Below are 13365 nucleotides of genomic sequence, written 5' to 3' on the forward strand. Positions count from 1 at the left end.
GCTCTGGATGGCAGGAGGCTAGGGCCATGGGTTGTGTTCAATGAAAAAACACTACACAAGACTTTTCTCATCAGTGGGCTAGTGGCTTAGAAGGTTTTAATGGCTTTTAAAGCACCAGGAGCTTCCCTATTACCCAGGCACATTAAAGGAGCCTTTGCCTGGCCAAAGGATTTGCCCCAGGGTTCCTGTAAATGTCCAGTTTTCTAGAGGAGAAGAAATTGTGTTTGGTTTTGGAAAAGTTTTCTCTTTACCCAGCTTCACAAAACCATGTCCCTAAAGGCACAAAACTAAATTAGACCTCTTCAGAGCTCCCGTGTAACAGAGAACCCATGATTCTGTCTCAAAGAGGAGACAGGCAGCCACTTCAGTGGAGAGATAAAAATATAGACCTTTTTTTAAAAAAACAGGGAACAAAAATTTTTCATTTTTCTCTGTTATCTTTCTCACAGTGGGGAGTGGAGAGAGAAAGTTTCTAATTCAGAACTGCAAAGCAGATTTTAAAAATTCCTATGAAAATAGCCATGAGGATCTATGACAATACCAAACTAACAGAAAATGCACAGGTCACCATAAGTCAGCTAAATTACACCACCTCTGTTACTTAGGGGTTAAACAGCTAGTGGTCTGGGCTGGCAGTTATATTTGTAATATTGATTAAAATGAAACTTCAAAAACATTTCGGGAAACAGTATTTTTTAATGAGGATTCACTGAGATTAGTCTAACCCTTTATAAAGGGAAATATTTTCACATCTTCTCCAACATCAATCAATTTCTCTAAAAGAAACACAGTCAGAATCTACACTCTAGTTCTCTAGATATGTTACCAAAAAAAGCTAGTAGTTGTCTAATGTTGTTTTCCATAGAGTTTTGGAATTCTGTTAAGTATTTAATATAATTTTCTTTAAATGTTTAATTTAAGCAAGATAAATAAACTTAATAGTTTTTTAAAATATATTTTTAGTTGTGATGAACACAATAAGTTTACTTTGTTTATATATTTTTATGTGGTGCTGAGAATCGAACCCAGTGTCTCATACATGTGAGGCAAGGGCTCTACCACTGAGCCACAACCCCAGACAAAATTTAATAGTTTTACATACCAAATTTTAACACAGTACAGGGAATTAATTCATTAACTTGTGCTGCTAAATCAATTTTTCCTTTGTTCCTAAAAGTTAGGTATTCCTGCTATACTTATAAATATGAAGTCTCTGAGAACCTTGCAAAATAAACCAATATAAATTGAATATAAATTGTTACCACCTGCAGTTACTTATCTATATAATTCAAGGTTTTCAAGTACTTGACAAATGAAATACAAAGTGGAGGCCAAGGCTTTCTAAGTCCTTTTGTTGTTCAAATTCTTTTTTCCCCTCAGTAATTAACCCTAAAAGAAGTTTAATTATGAAATTTAATGTCCTTCCAACATTAGAAAAAATTGTGCTATGTATTAGATACCACATAGGATTGTGTTTGAAATAAAGATTTCCTCTCCCAGGAAATAAAGAGACTGCTGGGCTAGACCATTTGTGTAAGGGTGATATTAGTTTTGACATTCTTGGCAATAAAACTGAAAACAGCCAAAGTGAATTGACACATGTTAAATCTTAAAAGACCAAAACACCACAAAGTTTTCCACACATTAAAAGTCTGAAAGGCTGGCAATTAGTACTGTACTTCCAGTGTGTCTCCTTTTTGTACCCAGCTTAAAACAATATATCTTTTTTCTATCATGAAGTTCACATCATACAAATGTTTAAACAGTAGTATAATAAATGGTACTACAACAGATGAAATATGAAACTAGGCAGTACAAGTTTAAGGCAAATGACTAATTTTCTTACTCTTATCAAATCTGTAAAATCTAGTTAACTGGTCAGATTCCATTGTCATATATTCCAACGGGGGGTGGGGTGGGGGGGGTGGGTCAAGGGGATAGAAATCGAGGAAAATTTCCTCTTGTCAAGTTGCAACAGGTCTCAGTTTGTAATACCCTGGCTTTGTTCATTAAAAAATGAGTTTATAGTCTCTAGAATGAGACATAAGAGCAAGTCACCGTGATTGATCAAATGCTTTACAAACACAATGCTGAGGGAGTAACTGCAAGGCAGAACCCAATTTAAAGCCGGGTTGGGCCAGTGACTATAGCTAGAAAGAAGGTCCTAAAGGTAATAGAAGAGCTATGTTTAACACATACTCTATCAACAGAAATTCAGAAATTGTTCTTACAATGCTGCTCAGATAAGAATATCACTGTTTGTTGAGGTCTCTAGTTTCCCAAACATAAATTTTCCCTTAGTTTCTTTCATGAAACACACACACACACACACACATCCAACATTCTTTAACATAAGGACAAAGGACAAGCATTTCTTTGTAGACCAAAGTTTTAAATATAGAAGAGAAAAGTAAGGTCACAGAACTAGATGGTCATCTAACCATCTTGTGAATTTAATTTAGAAATGCTAATGACTGCAAGAAGCTTTAAAGAACTGTTTTCAAAATAAGTTAATACGTTTCTCTGGGGGAAATCCTTACTGAATTTTCTCTATGTTATCATTCCTAAGTGTACTTAATCAATCACAATGAGCTAAATATGCCACAGTTAGAAATAGTTCCAAAACCTCAGTGGCTTTTCATAACTAGAAATTTCTTGCACATTTCTCTTGTCCAGACAGAGTGGCAGGGGTTTTGCTCCCCACAATCACCTAAAGACAAGGCAGACGGAGTTCACCCTCCACTTGTGCACGTGTGAACACACGATAGTGCCATGATGCTTCCAACTCAGACACTTCTGGAACTTCTCCCCAGAAGTTACGAGGGTTTTATCTGCTTCCATTTTGTTAGCTGAAACAAGCTACATGGCTATACCTAACTTCAGTAGGGACAGGAAGTGTAATCCTACCTCTTGCCCAAGGAGGAAAATTCCAGAATAGCTCTAATGACTCATTTTCTGTATTCTTTTTTTTTAAGAATTTTTTTTAATATTTATTTTTAGTTCTTGGCGGACACAACATCTTTATTTGTATGTGGTGCTGAGGATCGAACCCAGGACGCATGCATGCCAGGCGAGCACGCTACCGCTTGAGCCACATCCCCAGCCCCTTTTTTCTGTATTCTTGTTACCTCTTCTCTCAACACTTATTGTTGATTTCCAAACCTTTTTGAATAAGGCTATGACAAATTTACAAAGACAATGAAAAAAACATCCTTTATGTGTTTGTAACAGGAGGTTAATTATCAAGAGAGGCTCTAAGTCAAGAAGTAGTCAAATAGCTTCTTGGAATCCAGACAGACTTGGCACTACTAATTATGCCTGAGACCCAGGGGTCAGCATTTTAATCTCCTAGAAACTTATAAGCCACCTCTGTAAGACTAGGATGTTACCCTTTCTGGGAAGCTGGAGGGAGGTTCATTCACCAAATACTTCCAAGTGCGCTGCCTGCAAGGCACTAGGTTAGATCCCCAAGGAGCCAAAACTTTGCACACTGCCCTCCAAAAGGTAGACAAAAAAACACCCACTGCTAGAGTGATGAAAAAGCATCCTTAGGCTTTGTTGCAGACATCTTGGTCACCTGTGTGCCAATGGCCAATGCAAGGTCTGGTCGTAGTTAAACTGACAGACTTGGAAATTATGTCTTTCCTGGTATCACTGGATTAAAATGAGGTCATTCTAATGGGCTTGAATATAACTGATGTTCTTGTAAGAAGGCAAAACAGAGATACTGGAGGATTGGGAATACAGAAAGAAAACAGCCACCTGAAGAGAGAGGCAGAGATTAGAGTTACACAAGCCAGCAAATGCCTGGGACCACCAGAAGCTACAAGAGGCCACAAAGATCCTCCTCCAGAAGTTTGAGGATGCATGGCTCTGTCACCACCTTGATTTGGGACTTTTAGTCTCTGGGTCGAAAAGACAGTAAGTTTCTGCTGTTTTAAGCCACAAGTTTTATAGTCTTCTGTGATGGTGGCACTAGAATATTAACATAGTATGAAGCTAAGAATACACCAGGATATGGAAGAAATTCATGAAGATCCTCACGAAAAAAAAAGGGGACAGGGATTATTGGTTTCTTATATTGAACCTTGCTGCACCTGGGAAAGCAACTTCAACAAGAATTGGGCATGCAAAACCCTGACTCTGATGCCTTCTCAATACCTGGTCCTCCGATGCCTAGGTACAGACAGACCAGTGGCCAACTGGGGACTGACAGCCTAGAGCTGATGGGCAGGGAGTTGAACAGACATGCAAACTGACCCAGAAGGGTGCAGGCTTCCCCTCCGCAGCTCTGGTCCAAGGGGTTGCAGTGCAGGAGTGACCCAAGGCCACTCTGACCTCTCAAATCCCTGCTGACATCCCAACTCTATAGCTGTCTTCCTCCCCCTGGTGCCAGGAAAAGGCCATGGAGAACCCACGGTCCCGCCCACCACGGCCCAGCCTACATCCCCGCACTGTGTGAAGCTGTTGTACTTGGCATCGCCCTCAGAGCCCCAGCACACAGCAGCGTGGAGGGCAGCAGGCTCTTAAATCATGTGGAAAACAAAAGTACCATTAGCCTTTATAATTGTTACAAATATGCCTTTACCAGAGATCTGTCTTCATTAGGCTCTGAGTTCCTCTTGTCCTTCAGTTCAACCTGAAGGACTTCCCTTGTGCAGGGACTATCTAGGGGTGTCCAACTCCCTTGGCTTTTCTTTATCTGGGGCTGTGTTTTAAATATGCATGCGTGTTCTTCCAAATTTCTGCTGCAATTTCCACCCCAATGCCACAGTACTGAGAGGTGTGGGGTGTTCTGGATGTGACTAGGCCAGGGGGCTTCAACCTCATGAATGGGAGGTGTAGCTTTAAAAAAAGCATGCACAAGGCCCTGGTTTGATCACCAGCACTGTACACTCACAAAAGTACATTTATTAAGCTGAGTGCAGTGGTGTACGCCTGAAATCCTAGCCACTTGGGACACTGAGGCAGGAGAATCTTGCCAGCTTAGTGAGACCCTGTTTCAAAATAAAAGACTGAGGATGTAGTTCAGTGGTAGAATGCTTGTCTGACATGTGTGAGCCCAGGGTTCAATTGCAAAAAAAAGGCAGGGGAGCCGGGTGTGGTGGCACACGACAATCATACCAGGAGCTTGGGAGGCTGAGACAAGAGGATGACGAGTTCAAAGCCAGTCTCAGCAACGGAAAGGTGCTAAACAACTCAGTGAGACCCTGTCTCTAAATAAAATACAAAATAGGGCTGGGGATGAGACTCAGTGGTTGAGTGCCCGTGAGTTCAATCCCCAGTACCCCCCTATCTCCCCAGAAGAGGCAGGGGAGCTGAGGGAGTCAGTTCAAACCTCTGCCCCTCCACCATGTGCAAACCCAGCACCTAGGTACCACAATAGAAGGAGAAAGTCAGCCCTCTCCACACACTGAGTCTCCTGGTGCCTTGACCTTGGACTTGCCAGACTCAAGAACTGCAAGAAATCAATTTCTGTTATTAATAAATTACTCAGTCTAAGGCAATTTGTTACAATAGCACAAAGGGACTGAGGCATCTGGGGACACCTCCATTTTCTCCTCCTACGGGAAAGACACTTTTTGTGGCTATAGGATTCTGGGTCGAAAGGTTTTGAATATATCAATCCCGCTGCCTTCTGGGTTTCTGGGTTTCTGATGAGAAGTCTGATTAGAACTTTATGGGAGAAATTGTGACAAAAGCTCTGTTTCTCTCGGCCCCACGGGGGTCAATAACACCCCTATGGTATCTCAGGGAACAGAGCATTTTGTTACAGTATCATCACAATGTGAATGAATTGCTACCATTTTTTTTTGCCACCAATCATTCCAAGTTGAAAGAAAAGGGAATTGAGTAACCTTTGAGTATAGATATGATGAGACTTTTTAAAAGCCAAAAGTCATTATAGATTTTCAGACTTGAAATGAACAGGCCATTGAAGACTCCTATAGGTTTTTCTTTCTAAACAAGTAAATATCAGGCTACATAATCCACGGAGTCCTTCTGAAGTCCTTTCTTAGTCTTAATATTGAAGTGGAAGGATCCTGGAGGACAAAAAGTAAGACGACCATTTTTTGAGTTACACCCAGCGATGACTTGGGCCACCTCTGGCCCTGGACCTCACAAGGAGCCAGCATAGGGAAATTTCAAACCACCTATAGTAAGCCCCTGGCTGTGGCTGTTTGTTGGTCTTGAAGCGCAGGCAGCTCTTGGTTGGTGATCTGTCAGAATCAAAGACAGTTGGGTTGTTTGATTTTTTGATTTTGTTTTTTAGGTTTGGCTATTTTAGGGGTTCCCCCACCTTTTTCTTTTTCTTCTCCTTCTCCTTCCTTCTCTGTTGCGGCTGCTGCTGCTGCCTTTTCCTCTTCCTCTTCTTTCTAGAATCTTTGTGTAGCAAGAGTAGTAAGGATGGGACCATGTGGCTGGGACTCTGGCCAACTCCTCCTAAGAGAAGACCCTTGCAAACCATTATAGGTCCTGGGGAACTCTGGCCAGAACAGCTTTGCCCAAGTGAAACAGGCCTGCCATCTCCTCACCAGAATAGAAGTGACCGTGAAAGTCCTGCCAAAGGTAGAGCAGAGCTTCCCCTTCCTTATAGATGAGTGGGATATAATGAAGATGGTAGAACACCCAAAGGTAACTAAGTAATTTCACATTATTGAAAACATCTGGTTGGTGATGGAGCATGCAGGTGGAGGACTGAAGGCCAACGATGTGCAGAAGGAGGAGGCCCAGTGAGTATGCACACAGATCATGTGCACCAGGTGCTACTGCCTCAAGAAGGGCATTGTGCACAGAGATGAAGACGGAGAGCATCCTGGTGGATGCCGAAGGAAACATTAAACTCTGCAACTGTTACCCAGGCAACAGGTTCAGAGCTTGGCAGAAGCTGGACATGATTGGCAGCAATCTTTGGTACTGTGCCCAAGAACTGTACTGGTGGGAAGGACATGATGCCCCCATCATGGACATCTGGAGCCTCACAGGGTGTCTCCCATTTAATGGGACTGCTTTTTTGCTGCTGAAAGAGCAGATCCTCCTTCCAAGTGCAACATTCCTGCTCACATTTCTGCTGGAGTGCAAAGTGTCATTGGTCAATTATTGAATGTGGATCCCACCACCCAGAAGTCTGTGGTAGAGTCAATCATGGTGCACGGTGGCTGAGCAAGGGTGAGGAACATTGACCGATTCATTCTAGTGAGCCACTCCCCATCCACTTGAACCCCACAATAATGATGATCATGTGTGGCATTGGTTGTGACCCACATGATACCTATCTTTGGTAAACAGAAAATTCCATGAGGCGATGGCTACATATTTATGCTCCAGCATCAGATAACCAGGAGGCAAGCTGTACATTTCAGGATAAGCCTGTGCATCCAGAGATTGGACCTTGCCAATGTCCCACAGACCCTTCCATCTTCACTCCCCCTTCCGCCAAGGATGAGTGCACATGCCCTTTGTGCCTTCCCCTTCCTGCCCACTGAGCATCAGCTACATGAGAACAAGCAGCAAAGGCAGAGGGTAGTAGAAGAGCAAGTCTACCTGCCGTTCCTCTCTGCAGCCTGCAGGTGAGGACACCCACACTCCTAGCATAGCCTCCTGGCATGTTCCTGAGGCCCTCCCGCCCAGCCCCTGCCTGAGCTGCAAAGAGTGGGAGAGAGCAGCAAGTTCTCCCAGGGTACACTGTCAGAAGAAAACTCTCTCACTAGGGGGCAGCCCCATGGTGTAACTGCAGCAGGGTGAGAAGCGGGTGGCTAGGAGGGCGGCCACCTGTATTCCATTCCACAACATGTTGCTCTATGCCATGTTACGGTCTGCTGGCCTGAAAGACAAGCCCAAGATTTAGAAATAAAGTAGCTCCAATGAACAGAAGGCAGATACACCCTGGAATCAGAAACGTGGCTCCAGTGAAAGCAGATAGCTGAGACAGACAAAAACCACCTCCAGAGGACCCGGAGTTCTGTGGATGCTGACATCATGGCATGGCTATGGGTCAGGCGTGGGCTCAAACAGTTGTGGGAGGAAGTTGTGCAACATGGACTTCAGTCACAAGGGCATCTGGAACTCCCTGGAAATAGGTGGGCCCCTCTACTCCCTGGGAGGGATATCAGACTGTTTTTTCTGTGATACTTCCCCCTGCCCTGCTCCTCTCTGTCCTTTCTCCCATGTTTCTGGGATAGCAGAGATGTTTCCTAATAAATGTCTGCTTCTCAAAAATGTTATAACAAAACAGATGCTCCTGAAATATGGGGACGGGGAGAATAATTGGGTATGAGAGATGCCCATCTGAATACTCAACAGCTATGTAACTCTGGGCAAGAAACATTTACTGTTGGTCTCAGGAATTCATCTCTAAGGTCCCAAGCAAAATTATCTTTTGTCAGGGGAAAAGGACAGTGTGATAACAAATCTCATCAGGTATAACAGTATCTACCACATTCTAGTAATACTAACTTTGATTGAGGGCTCACTGTTGTAGGTGCTTTATATATAGCTCATCATTTACTCTTTGTATTGCCCCAAGAGATGGGGATTATAATTATCCACATTTTATGTATGAAGACTTTGAGAAACAAACAAACAAAAAAAAACTTGTATATGGTGCAACTAACATTAGAATTCAGGCCTTCTGGCCTCATAGCTAGTTCTGCCTGAGAGTGGCACATGAAGATAATTATTTTGCTTATGGTGGGAAACTACCATTTTCCATTTCTCTTTGTACTACTGCTATGGTTTAAATGTTTCCCTCCTCCAAAACTCATGTTGAATTTTAGCAGCCACTGTGATGGTGTTGGGAAGTGGGCCCTTTAAGAGGTATTCAGGTCACAAAGGCTCCACCCTCCTAATGAATTAACACGATTATTGCAGGACAGGGTTCTCCTCCTTTTGCCCTCCCTTGGTCCTTCCATCATATGATGATGCAACAAGAAGGTCCTTGCCAGATGCCAGGCCCTTGATTTTGGATTTCTTAGCCTCCAGAACCATGAGTCAATAGATTTCTGTTCATTATAAATTATCCACACTTCTGGGCACAGTGGCTCAGGCCTCTAATCTACAGCATGGGAGGCTGAAGCAGAAGGATCGCAAGTTCAAAGCAAGACTTAGCAACTTAGCAAGGCCCTAAGCAACTTAGTGAAACCCTGTCTCAAAAAAAATTTTAAAAAGGGGGCAGAGCTGGTGATGTGGCTCAATGGTTAAGCACCCCTGGGCTTAATCCCTGGTTACTCCCACCTCCTGCAAATTACCCGCACTGTGGTACTCTATTATGTCAGCACAAAATGAACTAAGACAGCCACACTTAACAATGCTTAAAATAACACTAGCCTTCATCTAGCACGTCAGTAAATCCATTTAAGGTTTTAGCACCCTTAAATTCTTTCCTAGAAAGATTTTAAGCCAATTTCAATATAACATTTTTCTGCACCTACAACTTCTTCCACAATAACAACAACAAAAAAAGTTACAGGCCCAAAATGAAATTACCCAAACCAATGTTCACCTTAAAGAATATTTGAGGGATGGGGGTGTAGTTCAATAGTAGATTTCCTGCCTAGCATGCAAGAAGCCCTGGGTTCTAGATCAAGCCCCTCACCCCCCCCCCCCAAAAAAAAAAAAGTAATCTGAAATTAAGAGGATTCTTGTATCTCCCTCAAAGGGAAAGCAAGTCTGTAGGTGAAAACCCTACATATCTCATAGGGGTGGGCTTGGGGATTTTCCTTGATCCCTCATTCTGGAAATTATTTTATAGATTCTTCAATTTATATTATTTACACATATTAGCATACAATGTATATTATTACTACTGCTTTCTAAACACTCTTACAGACAACGATGGCCCAGCCTCTCCTGGCCTGTGGTGGCAGCCACCATGCTTGTAGACAACAAAACTTGGTGCATTACTTCAAGACAGCTTGAGCAAAATGCTACCAGCCCATTGAGGTTGGCCTCAAATCCTCTCTTCCACAGGCCCTCCCTCATTCTCCAGTCTTTCCTGCTGAATTCTTTAGTATCACAGTGATGACATCATAGCTCTAAAGACTGATTTCCTGTGGTATTTTGCTTCTATCACCAGAACACTGTTGTCTCCATTATTTTCATTCTATATACATCTTTCTTCCTTTTCTAAGATAGATATAAGCTCTTTGAAGGAAAAAGCCATGAGTCATTCTTCCTTACCTCCTCTATGGTGCCTCACATAATTCAGAAGTTCTGCTGATATTTTAGGTAAGAGAAAAGGAATAAAAAGGAATAGCTATTGCCAAAGAGGTAGAATCACAGTTCTAAGAAATCATTACCCTCTAAGACAATTCTCTCTCCCAAATCCCAAAGTCTCCCCCACGTTTACCTATTAATTCCACAAATAGTTCTTAAGCATCTATCACCTGCCAAGTACTGTCATAGGAAGAGGAGATTCCACAGTGAACAAAACAAAGATTCCTGTCTGCTCAGACCTTCTGCTCTAATGACGGTATAGATAACCAAAAAGTCAGGGAGCTGGATAGCATGTTAAAAGACTCTACATGGTAAGAGGGAAAGAAGGCGAGAAAGATGAGGAAGTGGTGGAGTTGGTGGTATCAGGGCAGACAGAGCCTCAAGGAGTCGTGACATTTGAATAAGGAAGGAAGGAACTATCTTCCTGGGGAAAGAGCTAGAGGAAGAGTGAAATGAACTGAGTGAAGGAGAAATAGTAGGAGAGAAGGCGGGGGTGGGGGTGGGGGTGGTGGCAGACAGTGTAGGGCCTCCTGGGATACTGTGAGAACTCTGACTTTTAACAGGAGGTGGAAGAGTACTTCTGGTGGCTGAGCAAAGACACATGACTGTACTTGGATTCAACACTCTCTATTTCTACCTGCCCCAAGATGCTGGGATTCAGCTCAAAACTATGCAAATATATAAATCCCAAATAAACCACAATAAGAGTTACTGAATGAAAGTAAGTCAGTACTTCGGCTAGTAAATACATGTGACTACTTTAACACTGAGTTGTGTAAATTATCATAGTGATTTTTCGTATATATTTCACTGACCAGTATATTATACATTGAAATGCTCTTGAGCTTATTATAAAGATTTTGAAATATAATCTGAGGAAGGGAAAAGTTCTTAACTTAAATGGGTGGTTAGTAAATATGACTTGTTTAACTAAGAGAGAGAGGGAGAAGAAGAAACAAAAATTGAATTCATAGTGGGAATAAGATGGGAATTTTAAAAAAATCCATCAAGGAAACAATACAATAAGATGAGTGTATACTTAAAGAAAAATGTAAGGAGCTTGCTGACTTGTGAGAAAGAATAGTAGGAATGATGAAAGAAGAATTTGAAACAAACACTCTACTGCATTAAAAGCAGAAAGATTAGGTAAATAGGCTATCCTTTTTCAGGTCATGAAAGACAGAAAAGTTTGGAAACATTCAGGTCAAAAGCACAGTTTTGGTATTACTCTACAGCCCGGTATTCTAGACTTACCATATTTTAAAATATGAATGTGATTTGTTCTTAACAGTATGAAATCTTTCCTAATCCTCCTGCTATATAATTCAAGGTCATTAAGCATTGGGAGGACTCCAGTTCCAAAGTTAATTATAAAAATAATGGTCATGATGTGCTGCTTCAGTGAGAATGTCCTACAATGAACCAGAGTTTAAAAATCTTTTTTTCAGATCACTGATTTTTAAAGTCAATGCTATGGACACTTTTCTAAACAGAAAGCCCTTTGCCATAAATGATGTGATTTGTGTTTAAAATAATTATGTGGGAATTGAAGGAAAGCAGATATTTTATTGGTCTTATGGGTTATGAAACACAGGTATAAAGTTTCTAGTAGATGGAAGCTTCTAAACTTCCATCTCAGTTATTTTCCATCAGATTAAGAACAATGGGTGAAAGGCCAGTGCTGCATATATCTTTATCTCAGTCCAGAAGGGCATAGAATACATCAGACTACAAGCATTCATGTTTAGAAGAAAATCAATTCTAGTCTAGCAGCTGTAGCAGGTATTATGTAGCTAAAGAATCTAGTTTGAGCTTCCAAGTAAGCACATAGGAAAAACTGACTGCACTTAAATATTATGCTTTGGAAACAGTACAGAACTCACTTTCTTAATGAAAATCAAACTCAGGTATATTTAAAAATAGAGGGGATTTACCTCCCATGTCATTAATTTATTGGGTTTGACTATACTGGAAAAGAGAAAGCAACCTTACTGAATATTTTCTTAAGATTCTGCCTTGCCCTTAAGGCTCAATGAATTTTCTAAAAATACTTTTGGATTTTCCATCGTTCTTCAAAGCAATTTAACTTCAATTTATTTAAATTGTCTTCAAGAATCAACAAACTTGAGCATAATTAAGACACTAGAGATATGCAAACATTTTCAAGTTACTCAGTTATTTGTAGCATACTGAGGGGGTTGAAAAGTTGTGTTAAATCTCAAAGACACTTAATGCAGATCTTTTCCATGGACATTTTCCTAGATAATTTGACAGCAATTTTAAACAATAAGATTTCAAATAAATATGCCCTTTTTTTGTATTATTAGAAAAATTATGCCTCCTTTCTCCCTTCCCTGCTTTTAAAGTTGTTATGCAATTATACAGGATTCCTCACAATGCATGAAAGTGTATTATTACATATCAACTACTACATTCAAATCTATCTTGCAGTAAATGCATATTTGAGCCCATAAGACCAGTTCTTTACCAATTATCACTTCAATGACACTCAGCATCCAAAGCAACATAAAACATAAAAGGACAAAGCAAAAATAGTGAAGCCCAAGCCTCTCTAAAAGGTCTAAAAGTAAATAACTTTTAGGGCTGGGGTTATGGCTCAGTGGTAGAGCCCTTGCCTAGCATGTATGAGGCACTGGGTTTGATCCTTAGTACCAAATAAATAAATAAATAAATAAAGTATTGTGTCCAAGTAAAATAAATAAATATATATATTAATAAAAAGGTAAATAACTTTTAAAGACAAAATGTCCCAGGTGCTAGAGCATAATGTTTTTAACAGCAGGTAAAGAAAGAAAGAAGGCATATTGGTAAGATGCCAACTGTGACCCAAAGTCAAGGAAGAAGGAAGTCTGAAGGGATTGAGGCTCACTTTGCCTGAAGAATGGGAATGAATGTCATCCACTGTTAATCCAGCAGAAAGCTGGAAAAAGGCAGTCACATTGGTGATAACTGTGTTTTTGTTCTGACCTACAGGTTCTGGGATTCTCCTGGCAAGTGCTTTGACCAGACATTTCTTTCTAAATTTCTGAATACTTTTCTCCCACATGAAGAAGGCAGTGCTAACTTGGAGAAAACACAGAAGGACAAGGCAGGGACATGGAAGCACTGTTTCTCAAGTCTTCATCAGAC

At 41.1% G+C, this 13365-nt stretch overlaps 1 protein-coding gene and 1 non-coding gene across 5 annotated transcripts in view; one reads left to right on the forward strand and one right to left on the reverse strand.

The window, feature by feature from the left end:
- Positions 1-13365, reverse strand: part of Nhsl1 (NHS like 1) — a 126681-nt gene that overhangs the window by 38756 nt on the left and 74560 nt on the right. The window lies entirely within an intron of this gene.
- LOC124096971 (small nucleolar RNA SNORD46) lies at positions 3525-3628 on the forward strand. The gene has a single exon (XR_006853065.1). It is a non-coding gene; the product is annotated as a small nucleolar RNA SNORD46 (small nucleolar RNA).

The sequence above is a fragment of the Marmota monax genome, unplaced genomic scaffold (assembly GCF_021218885.2).
Source record: "Marmota monax isolate L192 unplaced genomic scaffold, Marmota_monax_Labrador192_F-V1.1 WCK01_AAM20220418_F8-fsc00030, whole genome shotgun sequence".
In the NCBI taxonomy this organism is placed as follows: Eukaryota; Metazoa; Chordata; class Mammalia; order Rodentia; family Sciuridae; genus Marmota; species Marmota monax.